At 33.5% G+C, this 12,552-nt stretch overlaps 1 protein-coding gene across 1 annotated transcript in view; it reads left to right on the top strand.

Moving 5' to 3' along the window:
- LOC144856384 (caveolin-3-like) overlaps positions 1-12,552 on the top strand; it is a 156,942-nt gene that overhangs the window by 5,057 nt on the left and 139,333 nt on the right. The window lies entirely within an intron of this gene.

Below are 12,552 nucleotides of genomic sequence, written 5' to 3'. Positions count from 1 at the left end.
TAAATATTCGTCAACAGCGTACCAATAGTCTCATTTTAACTGTACCAATAGTTTCCGGTAGCATTACAGACAAGACCCACCTGTAGACCCTACGAGATTGTTGACAAAGTCCAAGTCGCCATAATCTTAGAACTTTTCTGAATACTGCGCCAAATTCGTTGTTCTTGTTTAGTAGGCATAGTATCTCTAACAATTGCAATAATGATTGCATTCAATTGTTGTATTCGATTGGGAACTTTCGTTGCCAACGTAAAGATTCGTTGAGTATTTTTGTATTCGAATGGTAAATTGTAAACGGATTGTGCTCAACAGAAAATCATTCGAATAGAAAACGTAAACAAACACAAGATTTTTCGTTGAGAACAATCTCAACTTTGGTCAATAATTACTCAACGGGAAAAATATACTCAAGTCCCAATCGAATAAGTGATTCTGAGCACTAAGAAACATGTTGTATCTTTCAGGTGCCGCGGGTTTAAAACTTGATTGTGTGGTTGCCTTTTTTTTCCATTCTGTATCTGTATTTTTTGTATCTGTTTTTAAATTAATTGGAATAAAGTTTTTCTCAATGATTAACTTAACTTTAACCTTTGACCGATCACCAAGACCCCCTCCCCCAAACAAATTTAAAAAAAAGCTCCGTGTATAAAGTTCATATTGTAAAAATATACAACAACATTAATTGAGACTAACCCCACTTATTTTTCGTTAGCGGTACAGCAGAACTTTTGTGTGTTTTTTAAGTACAACATGTAGTGAATGCTTTGTTACATATCTCCCACATATCTGTTTCAATGTGTACTCGTTACCCAGATTAGGTTACTTCTTATAATTTTTCCAATTATGTGAGAAAAAATGAATATTTATTGGAATAAGAAGACATGGTTTTATATGCCAAGTTGATGCCAATTAAAACATTTTTGAACGCTGAACAAATTTGTTAAATTAAATTTAGATTTTTGTCTGCTGTAAAAGTTTGTATTAGGAAAAACCGCAGAAATGATAGGGTATATGAATAATATTATACGACGAGAACTTAGGCCTATGTGACATTTGGAACATGTATTTCTCAACTAGGGTCAAGGGTTAGACGGCCGGAGGCGTACACGGCTCCACAAGTCTTACTCTTCATAAAGTAAGAAATTACCAAAAGGTCCTATGTGTATCATCAATTATGTTTGCCAATTTTTTTGTTATTGATATTAAAATATGACATTAGACGATGCTCAGGCGGTTGTGCTGCTGGTAATGTATGGTTAGGGAATCACTACTTGTGATTGGATCAAAAAACAATTGTCATTAATGTGGTTGATGTGTACAGAGGGATTGCTAGCAAATCACCGCTGACTTAGAACCGCGTTGGTTTCATAAATATACGGAGCTTGTCCTCACAGGCAAAATGTTTGTCCAACCATTGAATAGTACCCAATGAACAGTTATTTAAATAAAAAGAAATTAATTCACCGACAGCCATTGTTTTGTTGGCTTTTTTATAAGAAAGTAAATACGGTATTACAACTTCAGAATGTCCTATTTCAAAGATTTACTTATTCATCTTTTTGTACTGGGCATACACCATACCTATGTTATACTTTTTATAATTAGAACGGATAACTTTTTCCACGGTTCTGTTTCTGTCGATTCTTCAAATGCCTTGTTCCTATACTAATTGAATTGGATTGATTAATATTTTTCGACTCATCATTAGTTCCGAATTCGACATCGCCCTCTATTGAGTAAAACTTTACAAGATGAACATTACTCTACCGTAAAGCAGTAATAGTAACTCCGAGATACTGTTCTTTGATCATGTGTTTTCTGTGTTACCGTACTAATACAGTAGGGGTAAATGAATCAGTGAATTTCAAAGAGTTGCGTGCGCGCGCAATAATCGATTGCGTTTCATACGTGGTGCAAATTCATGGTTGTTCTGCAGAACTATTAACCTATATTATTTTCCCCCGATTTTATATCCCTTAATTTATTACCAACTACTTCCTCTATTAAAGGAAGATTTTTGTATATCTTGGCTTAGAGATCTACCACAAAAACAACACTATTAGATAATTTGTTTATGTTGGGGGTATAATTTTGCCTTTTGAATGAAATAACAATGTATTAAATGGTTGTCATCAAGCTTATAATTGCATCAGGCCTTCAATGACAGGTGTAGACCAGACATGTCAACTCATATCAAATTAGACTCGTGTTTACAGAAACAATGTGGGGACATATGTGAGAAAATAGTAAAATACTCAGAGTAGCGACTGGATGCACATTGCATTGAAGCGGAAGACTTTAATGTTGTAATTAGCATGTTTGTCATTCAGTTGTGAAAACTAATTATGGTGTACCACGGAGTACAAGAATTGGATTTCAATGTTAGATATTTGACTAAATATCTGCAGTTTGTAGAGGCCCTATAATACCTAACGCTAGTAAGCTTATCTGTATCTTATCTGATAATGCTCTGCAATTACTACCTAAAGCAGCAACTGAAAAAATAGCAGTGTGAACAAGTTGCTGCACATATTTAACAATAATCAATAAAATTGCTTAGTAGTAATACTGTAACAGTACTCTAGTTGTATCAGTTTTATTGTGGCAGTAACTATTCTTGTATATTAGTTGCAACATCTCTATTAGTAGCAGCAGCAGCTCTCATAATAGCGTGTCCAAGGTTGTAGCAACTGTAGTAGTGGCAATGAAATTAGTAGTAGTTGCAGGAGCAACTGCAGTGGTAGTAGTTTTAGTAATAATAGCATTGGCTCTGGTGAAGCCACTCTAAGCCGCTATTTTAGTTGCAGCAGCTATATTCTTATTAGTTATCTAGAATTTCCATTCCATTTAATAGCCTATATTACAGCTAAAGAAACCACAGACAGTATTCTATAAAATATTTATCTATTTATCAATAAACTAGATAGTGTAGTAGGCCTAGTAGAGTAAGTAGCAATGAGAAGAGAGAGAACTAGATGGAGCCATTATTATAAACTGTTGATAGATATTAGCGCAAATTAAATAATTGTTATTAGTATCAATTAGGCCTATTCTTATAAATGGAAGATGCTCGTTTATTTTTAGACATTCGATAATAATAATAGCATTCTTATCTTCTTCCATTGGTGAGAACATAACTGCATCTTCCATTGTTGATTGATTGTATATAATTTTATAATGTAAATCAAAACGGTAATAATTTTAAATTGAAATTTGTACAGTCAAGGTACTTTTTGATCGCCTTTGACAGTCCGAGCCTTAGGCCAACATGACTGTCAGGGATCTGTAAACTATCATGTTTCCTTTTCAAATTGGTATAATAATCACGATGAGAAAATGTGTTAGAAATAACTGCCCATGTAGCCAAAATATCTCGTCCAGGTGTGTCGACTATGCTGGGAAAACGATGGGTAAATGATGGTTGTTGGAGGTGATGTTACGATGCCTCAAAACGTTTTCATTGAACCTCAATGAGCTTCACCGCTAACGTATCTTAATCGTCTGCGACAAAAACACAGCTTGAATTAAGTACTGACATATGTTTCAGATATACAAACACGTAGTAACACCATGCAGCTATAGTAAAACGCTACGCTAGCTCTAGCCATTGGCACTTTTCACCTGAGCTGAATCGGTACACCTAATAGCGTTTTTGCCTAGGCCGCGCACCCGGGCACATACGACCGCATTGGTTTTGATCCCAGGAGGGGCCGTGTCAAAGAAATATTTTATCTGGCTTAGCGTACGCTAATGATAAAATTAATTTCACACGTTCTGTGCGAAGACGTGCAATGAATGACATTCTTAGGAGCAATGAAACATTTCTTATCAATATCATACCATGATAACATTCGAATCAAAACATACTTGAATTTGTAGAGAGTGTAGTGTATCGCACCGAGATCTTAATTGCGTGGAAGATACACGACTCGATACCAATATCGACATGCTTGTATGGTGGTCCAGAAAGGTGAAGGAAATCGCAGTAGTTTCTCATTGGTCATGCCAACATTCACTTGATTTTAATTGGTCACCTGTTTAAGTACTCAATACCGGTTAGATCAAACAAAGAAGATGAGTAAATATTAGAAGGGCATTAATATTACATGACAGAGAACATAATAATGTAAAATGATAAAGTCACATACTGCATTCACAAACTTGGTTCAGACATAACATCCAATTGCTAGCAGTAATTGCAACAGCAGTTCCTAATATGTTAATTCGTTAATACATTATTCTCATTATTGCGGTTATTATGTTAAACTAGCTTGATATTGTTATTTAAAAATTTAGGCTCTTTAGAATACAGGTTATTTTTAGCATAGAAATTCCAAGCACTGAACTCTGTTGTGTCCAAACTTTCTCCTTCAAACACTTTGGAATACACTTTTTAAACACTTTGGAACAAACTTATTATTCAATTGCCTTCCCTCTATACTATACACATTTTTGGTATCTTAATGTCAAACTTCTCTTAAACCTACCACTAAACTAATGTCCTTTTCCTTTAGTAATAATTCAAGTTTTTCTCAATATAAATTATTATTATTATTATTATTTATTCAAACACTTTCATCACAATTATAAGAATGCGAATTCTCGATTATTTTGGTGTCGATTTTCATTTTTTTTGGTGTTAAGTTATCATTTCTTGTTGGTGATGAATTGTCATTTCTTGTTGGTGGTGAAATTTAATTCTTTCAAAGAAAAAATGCCATTACTTTTTAATGTGTCATGCTTTTTTTGCTGAACTGCCATTCCTTGATAGTGAATTGTCATTTTTAGTTGGTGATTTGAATTTTGTTGGTGAATTGTCCTCCATGCATGTTGATAGTGAATATTCATTCTTTCTGCGATAAATATTTTTGTAGATTTAGACGTCCAAGTTTCAGAATTCATTTCAAGTGTGCCAAAAAGTCCAAAACGTGTGATGTGACAATATTCAAAACTGGTTTAAGGACGAAGACATCCCAACCAATCCATCCATAATTGTATTTTTTGTAATAGTGTTATAAACAATGATTTTTTTAAAATAAGAAATCTTTATCCTCATGTATTTAGTATTTTGAAGATAATCATCAGTTATCATCTCCTAAATTGTTAATTGTATCGTTTTAAGCGGGTAATCAAACGTTGTCCGTGTTTTAAACGCTTTTTTGTTTCGCTAAAATTCACGTTGACTAAGTAGTAGCATACACGGTGCTCCAAGTTCTAATTATTAGATATTAATATTGATAGTTACATTACTAAATAAAGATAAATATAGAAATCTCAACTTGTCACGGATTATGATATTTTCCAGTGCGGATTAATTTCATTTTCACTTCCTTTTCTCATTCTTCTCATGTTACATATATAGGCTTGATTGTGATGTTTTCAATTTCACTTTCTCCAATGATGTTCAAACCTATCAATTAAATGTTTCTAAACATGAAGGATAATTGGGAAAACGCTAATACGATTCTAAGGTCATTTTTTTTTTACCTTTTATGATCCGCATCCAAACAGATATTTGAAAGAAATACGTAATTACATTGACATTCAAGTAGTTAGTAATAGCGAGACACGTAATATGGCAAATATAAACATGTTAGTTCATCCAAGTAAGCGGCAAAGACTACCAACAACACGGTTGGTTTAGGGAATTTGTAGTGTTTAATTAAAACAAATAAAATAATAGAACTAAGTTACTGAGTATTCAATTGCTTTATTAATATTTCAATGGTAAATAGGTTGGCTATAACTTGCACAGTAAAAAAAGACTCCCCAGCTCCTCTTGCAATTTGACAAATATACAGTCAGAGTTGTTCAAATACCCTTTTTATCTAAAGCTCTGTCTACACTATAAAATCATTTTTACAAAAAAAATGTGTGACGTGCCTTTATATGGTAGTGATATGACGTCATCGTGTCCATATAATTATGGGCACATCACATTTTATTGTCACACAAAGACAGAGCTGAACTGTTTGTTATTTTGAACACAAATAACGTACTATAGTTTTTAGAAGATACTTATTGTATAAATGTATGTATTTATTTAATTGAAAAAAAAGAAATATTTATAAATCTCCAGACAATTATTTTTGGCTTTGTTTATAGGAATCAAATAGACATAGTTCGGAACTGCCTCAGTGCTATTAAGTCCCTGCTAACCAGGCACGAATAAAATCCTTATCTCGTTCTGTTCAACTTCCCATTTTAAATTCAGTTAATTATATAAATTATATTAGTTTATAATTTGAAATTATTTTTAAAAGAATCGCTTAATAGAGGCTGTATCTATTACATTAAATCCTTGTAAAAACGGGATCATGCGGCCCTCAAGTACGATGTGAAATCACGTATACAGGACGCTTGATATATTTTCGGTACGATAGGTGAAAAAAAAATCAAATATTCGCGCATGCGCAAAAATCTATATAACGACAATTCTGACATTATGAAAGTATCTAAATTTTAATTAACACATAAACTTGTTTTTTTTTAAATTTAAAGATATATGACCTATATTTTCCCCCTGAAAAAAAGATTATAATTGGTTTGTTGAATCTTAGTGTCACATAATAGTTATTCACTTTGACCAAAAATAACCGTTTATTTAGTTTTCTTTTAAAAACGAAAACATTATTTATTTAATTTGTTCTTACTACGGAAGTGAGTAAACTTTATTATAACTGCGAAATGGCCTATTCAAAGTGGTTTTTAACAATTATTTTCATGTTTTTGGGGGACAATACATTTTAAAAATGTATTATTACTTTTCTATAAAGACATAACATTAACATGTTATGGTGGTAGGGCGTTAACATAAATCAAGCACCAGATTCCAGTTTCGGGTAAACTTTTTAACCCTTTTAATTTTGTTCCTTTTTTACCCTTTCACACATTGTCAACTTTATTGTTCGAATATCCGTAATTGCTGTGATTGAATATAGGCCCTAACAGAAAAGAACATCTGTAGGCCTAAAAGGAAAAGGGGGAAATTATAGACCCACGCGAGGCGTACATTGTGGCCTTGGCAAGCCACTACGTGTTGTTACACATAACAAGCGCTGTTTGGTTTCAGATACAACATGAGATAAACGAAAAGAGGAAAAGATACACTATGTGAGAGTACGAGATAAGAATTTACATCGTACATTTTATTTTTACATTATATACAATTATGGTAATCAGTGTTGTCATAGGGCCTGGAGTTCTTTTTTTTTTCTATTGATTTTTTTTTTGTTTTCGTTTTTGTTTCGTTTATTTCATTTTTTTGTCCATCTCAAGGTTCTGCTTTTTCCCTTCATAAAATATATAATATATATTTATTTAGGCCTATATTATAAATGAAAGCAAGTAAATGTGATCTTTTGATTTGAGTAGAATTCAAATAATTTTTATCATTCTGATTAGGTGCAAGTTTGCAAGAAACAGTGTAATGCGCAAGAAATACTGCGCATTAAGCACACTTGTCTAATGCACAATAAATACTGCGCGTTATACACACTTGAGCTTGTCTAATGCGCAAGAAATACTGCGTATTAAACACACTTGAGCTTGTCTAATGCGCAATAAATACTGCGCATTATACACACTTGAGTTTTTCTAATGCGCAATAAACACTATTAAGTCATTACATATTACCACGTTACGCGTTATACAGAACAACTTAAGAAAAAAAAATATTGCAAAGAAATACATATTTAGGAGTTATTAATAGTTATTTTTGTAATCTAAAGTACAATACATTAATAGTTTATTGGAAAAAAACATGTAATACCAAGCTATCACGAATTACTATCTTTCGCACAATTTTATTATTTTTTTTCAGTTATAAATTTTAGAGAAACTTTAACAAAATCACATCAATCTACAGCTATTAAATAGAATCACAATTTGCCCTCTATAGAATACGGTAGTTTTATTGATAAAAAAAAATTCAGTTAATTCAAATTACTAATAACTAATTAATTACTAAGTAATAATGAGACCGTTTTAGTGAAATTGACAATGCAATTATTTACCTTGTGCTATTTTGAATATAATGATAATTTGTTTTTGACCGCAATGATTTGAGGGCATAGTATACTTAAAATTAGGACAAGACAGTTGAGATAATGATCTAGAAGCTACCACTCGTCTTTATTAGCACGAGGGCTGTGTTGATTTGTGTGGAATCTAAAAAGAGTAGAGAATTCGATTATCTGTTAATCATTCTGATACCTAGTGCACCTGTAGAGAAATTACCTAACGATTACTAAAAATTAACTCTTCATTCGCTGACAGACCATAGCGGCGTGTTGCAATCAGCGCTGATTTAATTATCAGTCGCAAATGACTGCTTGCCTACCTCTAGACCCAGCGTCCAGCGATGGGAGGGAAGATGCCAACACATATTGTAGATACCAAACTAGGTTAGTGACACTTTGTTAGCAGCGTAGGCTCACACCTTTCAACGTTTTCGTCACCGCGCCAGGGGTCTCGGTTCAAAAACAGCACAAGGGTACAAATCGCAACTGCAATAACTGTTGGTAATTTACAGCAATCAAAATGTAAAAGCAGGCTTACGAAGCGACGCTCGGTACAGCCAGTCCCCGCGCTGCTACGCTGAACCACGGGTCAGAGCTCCCCTGTAAGAACACGCAAAAGTCAGAAATAAGTTTGACACTGCCTAGCTAAAAAGACCCTAATACAAACATCGGTTTAAGTCAGTGACTTGCATAATGCAAATGATTACTGCCACCCCGACATCACCAGCCTTGCACTTTTCAAGCCCCGCACCTGCTTATCTTCTTCCAACATTAAAAATCTCATTTTCTACGGCGAGAAATCAGTGTACCTTTTGACATAACCCAGTATGCACATACGCTAGTTCAAATGAACAGACAGTAAATTGCAAATTCCTTTAGAACTTTGCCTCTGCTCTATGCCACGTCTGATCTGTGGGGGGAAATTACACCTGGTGCGGGCAAACGTGTCCTTTTAAGGGTTGAGGCTCGTTCAACCTTCATGTATGCTTCTGTTAGTAACGAAACTCTTGTAAATTCGTGGTTTAAGCCTAAATCTGATTGATTAATGATTTCTGATCCGTAGAATTGGAGCGGAAACAGTTTTATGTGTCTAGGAAGTTTCGTTATACTAATTGTAGGCCTACTACAGAACTCAGCGTGACAAGTTTCACGTGGTACGTTTATAATATATTAGGCCTATAATTTAACTTTAATAAGAATGAACTAACATATTATTATAATTTCACCAGTACTTTCCTCTATTTATTATCACTTCAATATCGGGTCTATTGTTTTACCCGGGACAATTTAACATAATAGCAGTATAAGTTATAACATTTATTAAAGGAGGTAAAGAAAATAAACATTTCTAATGAAATTATATATTAGTCCATTATACTGCTATAAAAAATATAAAGATTCTGTAGTTTAAGAATATCTATACGTAGACTAATCTTGCTTGTTAAAATGTGAGCTTGTATGTTAGTTTTTTTTAAACATTTTCTTATCTTCATCTACTTGTTATTAGGCCTATACATACGACCTTCATTGTTAATTGTGTCACATTATATGTGACACCATATATACATATGAGTGCCAATTTAGTGAATATTACATCAAAAAAAGTGACAAATCGAAACAGAACATGAAATTCGATGTTGACAACAATAAAAAATCACTATACAACTTTCACTATTAAAAAGTATATAGGCCTACACGCTTCATACGTGCTGTGTTTTGTCAGTTCACCAGATGTCCGAACAATCCGGCTGTTGACGGTCATCTGTCCGGCCATGTTAAACGTGTGGTCATCTCCAGATCGTCCCGTTAGTTTCCTACTGAGCGACAACCGATTATTTGCAATCTTCCTACTTACCACTTTGTCGAAATATAATTTAAATAAACGCAATCTGATAAAAGTGTATTGTAAGTTAATAGGACGTGCATATTTGCACACTTATCATAACCAACCAATCACCCACACTTTATACTGTTAATCACAATATAATTACTATATCATTACCGCAATCAAAGCAGATATGTTTCATCACCGTTTGTTTTTTTATGTACAAGATATCTTTTGATCCGATCGTTTTTACCTATGATAATTGACAAAAACTTTAAAGAGGGCACTTCTCAATACTAAAATATATAGGAATATTCTATGTCTTAATATTCCGCTCGATTTAACTGTGAGTGGATTGGAGTGAAAGTATGCTATCTAAACAAAGAACAATCCAAGAGGATGCTTCTCATACTAAAATGTATAGGTTTTTATTCTGGGTTTTATTATTCCGCTCGAGTTAAGTACTGGGTAGAGGTTCTGCTATATTGCTGTGATGACGAGGTATCTATCTCGTATTATTTAAATGTTAGTACCGTTGACATAGTTTCTATTTGCGCATGTCTCGTGGTCATTTAATGTTATTTTGTTTAGTTGAACTATTCAAACTCATTAGGTGAACTGATTTTTAATTGAAGCAACATTCGTAAAAATCACTCATTTAAAGTGAATTTTACTTAAAAACTTTGTTATGGGAAAGTAAAATTGTGTATCATTAATTTCCGTCAACGTTGGTCAGTTCCAATACTTCTTTTGCCTCGGTCTATTTTTAATCGGTATATTTGAAATAAACAAACTTTATTGGGCAATTACATAATTTGGAAATAATTATATCCTAAGTGACCTTTGACATCCCAGGGGAGGTAAAATGATGGTGACAGTATTGGACGGCAATATCCTCATTTTACACATATGCATCCTTTATTCATTACTAATATTGTTGACGATGCTTTTTATTAAATTTATGATCAATTATTTGTAACAGTAACGTTTTGTATTGACCATGATTCATCAACATTAATGTATAGTGCCGCATATTATTGAAAAGTGTTGTAGTATTCTAGGCAATTCTAGTAATCCTTATTAAAAAACTAGTTTGTTCTGGACATGCTTGGTCAACACAAAGATTTTGGATTAAATTATGCTTATATTGGCCTATTCATGTTTATGTAAGACCCTTTTTGAAAAATGAAATTTAGAAAGTTATGCATATCATCCATGGTTATACAGTACCAGTTAAGCATTATACCTCATTGGTTATACTTTTTATAACAGGACACAGAAACCTCTGGCTTCCGATATTTAATGAAATGCTAAACACACCAAATTTTATAAAGTTGAATGTGGAGGACATTGTTATAGTGATCACTATGTCCAACAAAGAGGTTTAACTATACTGATTAGTAAAAATAGACCTAAATAATATTGCAATCTTTCCCCTGTGATGTGTGCATAGAAACCGTTGTATCCGCTTCTGCCCTCCACTTCAGTCCGTTTTAAATATTAACAAGGGCTAAACAATTAGTTCTGTGTAGCCAGCACTACCCCAGGTGGATAAGATCCGGTAATACAGAAGGAGCACCGAGGCCACGAGGCCTGGACACTGGCTCCGGCCATGGTGGACATTTTAATAACATCCTGTATTATACTAATCAAATAAAATAACTTTTGTTAAATTAAACCGCGCTTTGAACAACCTTGGTACTTTCAACTCTATTCATTTTTTTGTCAATATCTTTAAAAAAAATTACGTTTTTTGTTCGACTGTATATTATATAAAGCTTGAAAAATAGAAAACTATGACACTGAATGTGTGTAGGCACTCGAGTTTAAGTTTAGCCTGGTTCTAGATCTCATACAAACTACAAAATGCCTAAGTATGCTGCTTTTTCTAAATGTGCGAACATTAAATATGTTTGAACAACAATTGTGACACAACTAGTGGATGCTAGACTGTGTAAAAATAATAGGCTAATGTTAAGAAAATAACTGTAATGATGGGTTTGTGTTGGTAACCCCGATTTTTAAAAACAAAAAACAAAGTGAAGGTAGGCCAATAATATAAATTAACAGGTTCACTTTTGTGGGGCAACGAAGAATACTTCCTCTCACTTTAGGTTTGGATGGTTTTCCTAATTACTTTTCTCGGAATCATTTTAACAATAATTGAATTGTTGTATAAAATCCAAGGACTTCTAACATGGTTATTCCTCTGGTAATTTTTTAAATTCACTATTTTATATCCTTATTTTATCAAAGCATTATACACCAATAACTTCCGGACAACTCCGGAAAATCAGTCCAGAATTTTGTCTATAATCGGAAAGACATATGGGAAGTCGTCCAACCCTAGGTGTGGAATGACCCATTATTAACTGAAAGGTTGTTCACACAAAATTTAGGTGTGCTTATAAACATTTGGTTCAGTAAACCAATATATATTTTAGAGTTTGTTCAATTATAGGCCTATATAGAGATATTCCAATTAGCCTTACGAAAGTGTTTCTGGAAGCTTCTCACATTCTGCCTTCTTAGTCGCGTGCGTGCAACGCGACTCTACAGCTCACTATGTCGGTCGGTTGGTCGGTCGGTCGGTCGGTTGGTCGGTAAACACTAACTTATATAACATGTATATGGCCTTGTTTGCATAGGTTTTGATTTAGCTTTTTCCATGAGTGTATCTTCGTTGATATTCAGTTAGCCTACCCT

The sequence above is a fragment of the Antedon bifida genome, chromosome 11 (assembly GCF_963402885.1).
Source record: "Antedon bifida chromosome 11, ecAntBifi1.1, whole genome shotgun sequence".
Lineage (NCBI taxonomy): Eukaryota > Metazoa > Echinodermata > Crinoidea > Comatulida > Antedonidae > Antedon > Antedon bifida.
This window is presented reverse-complemented; position numbering and strand designations above follow the sequence as displayed.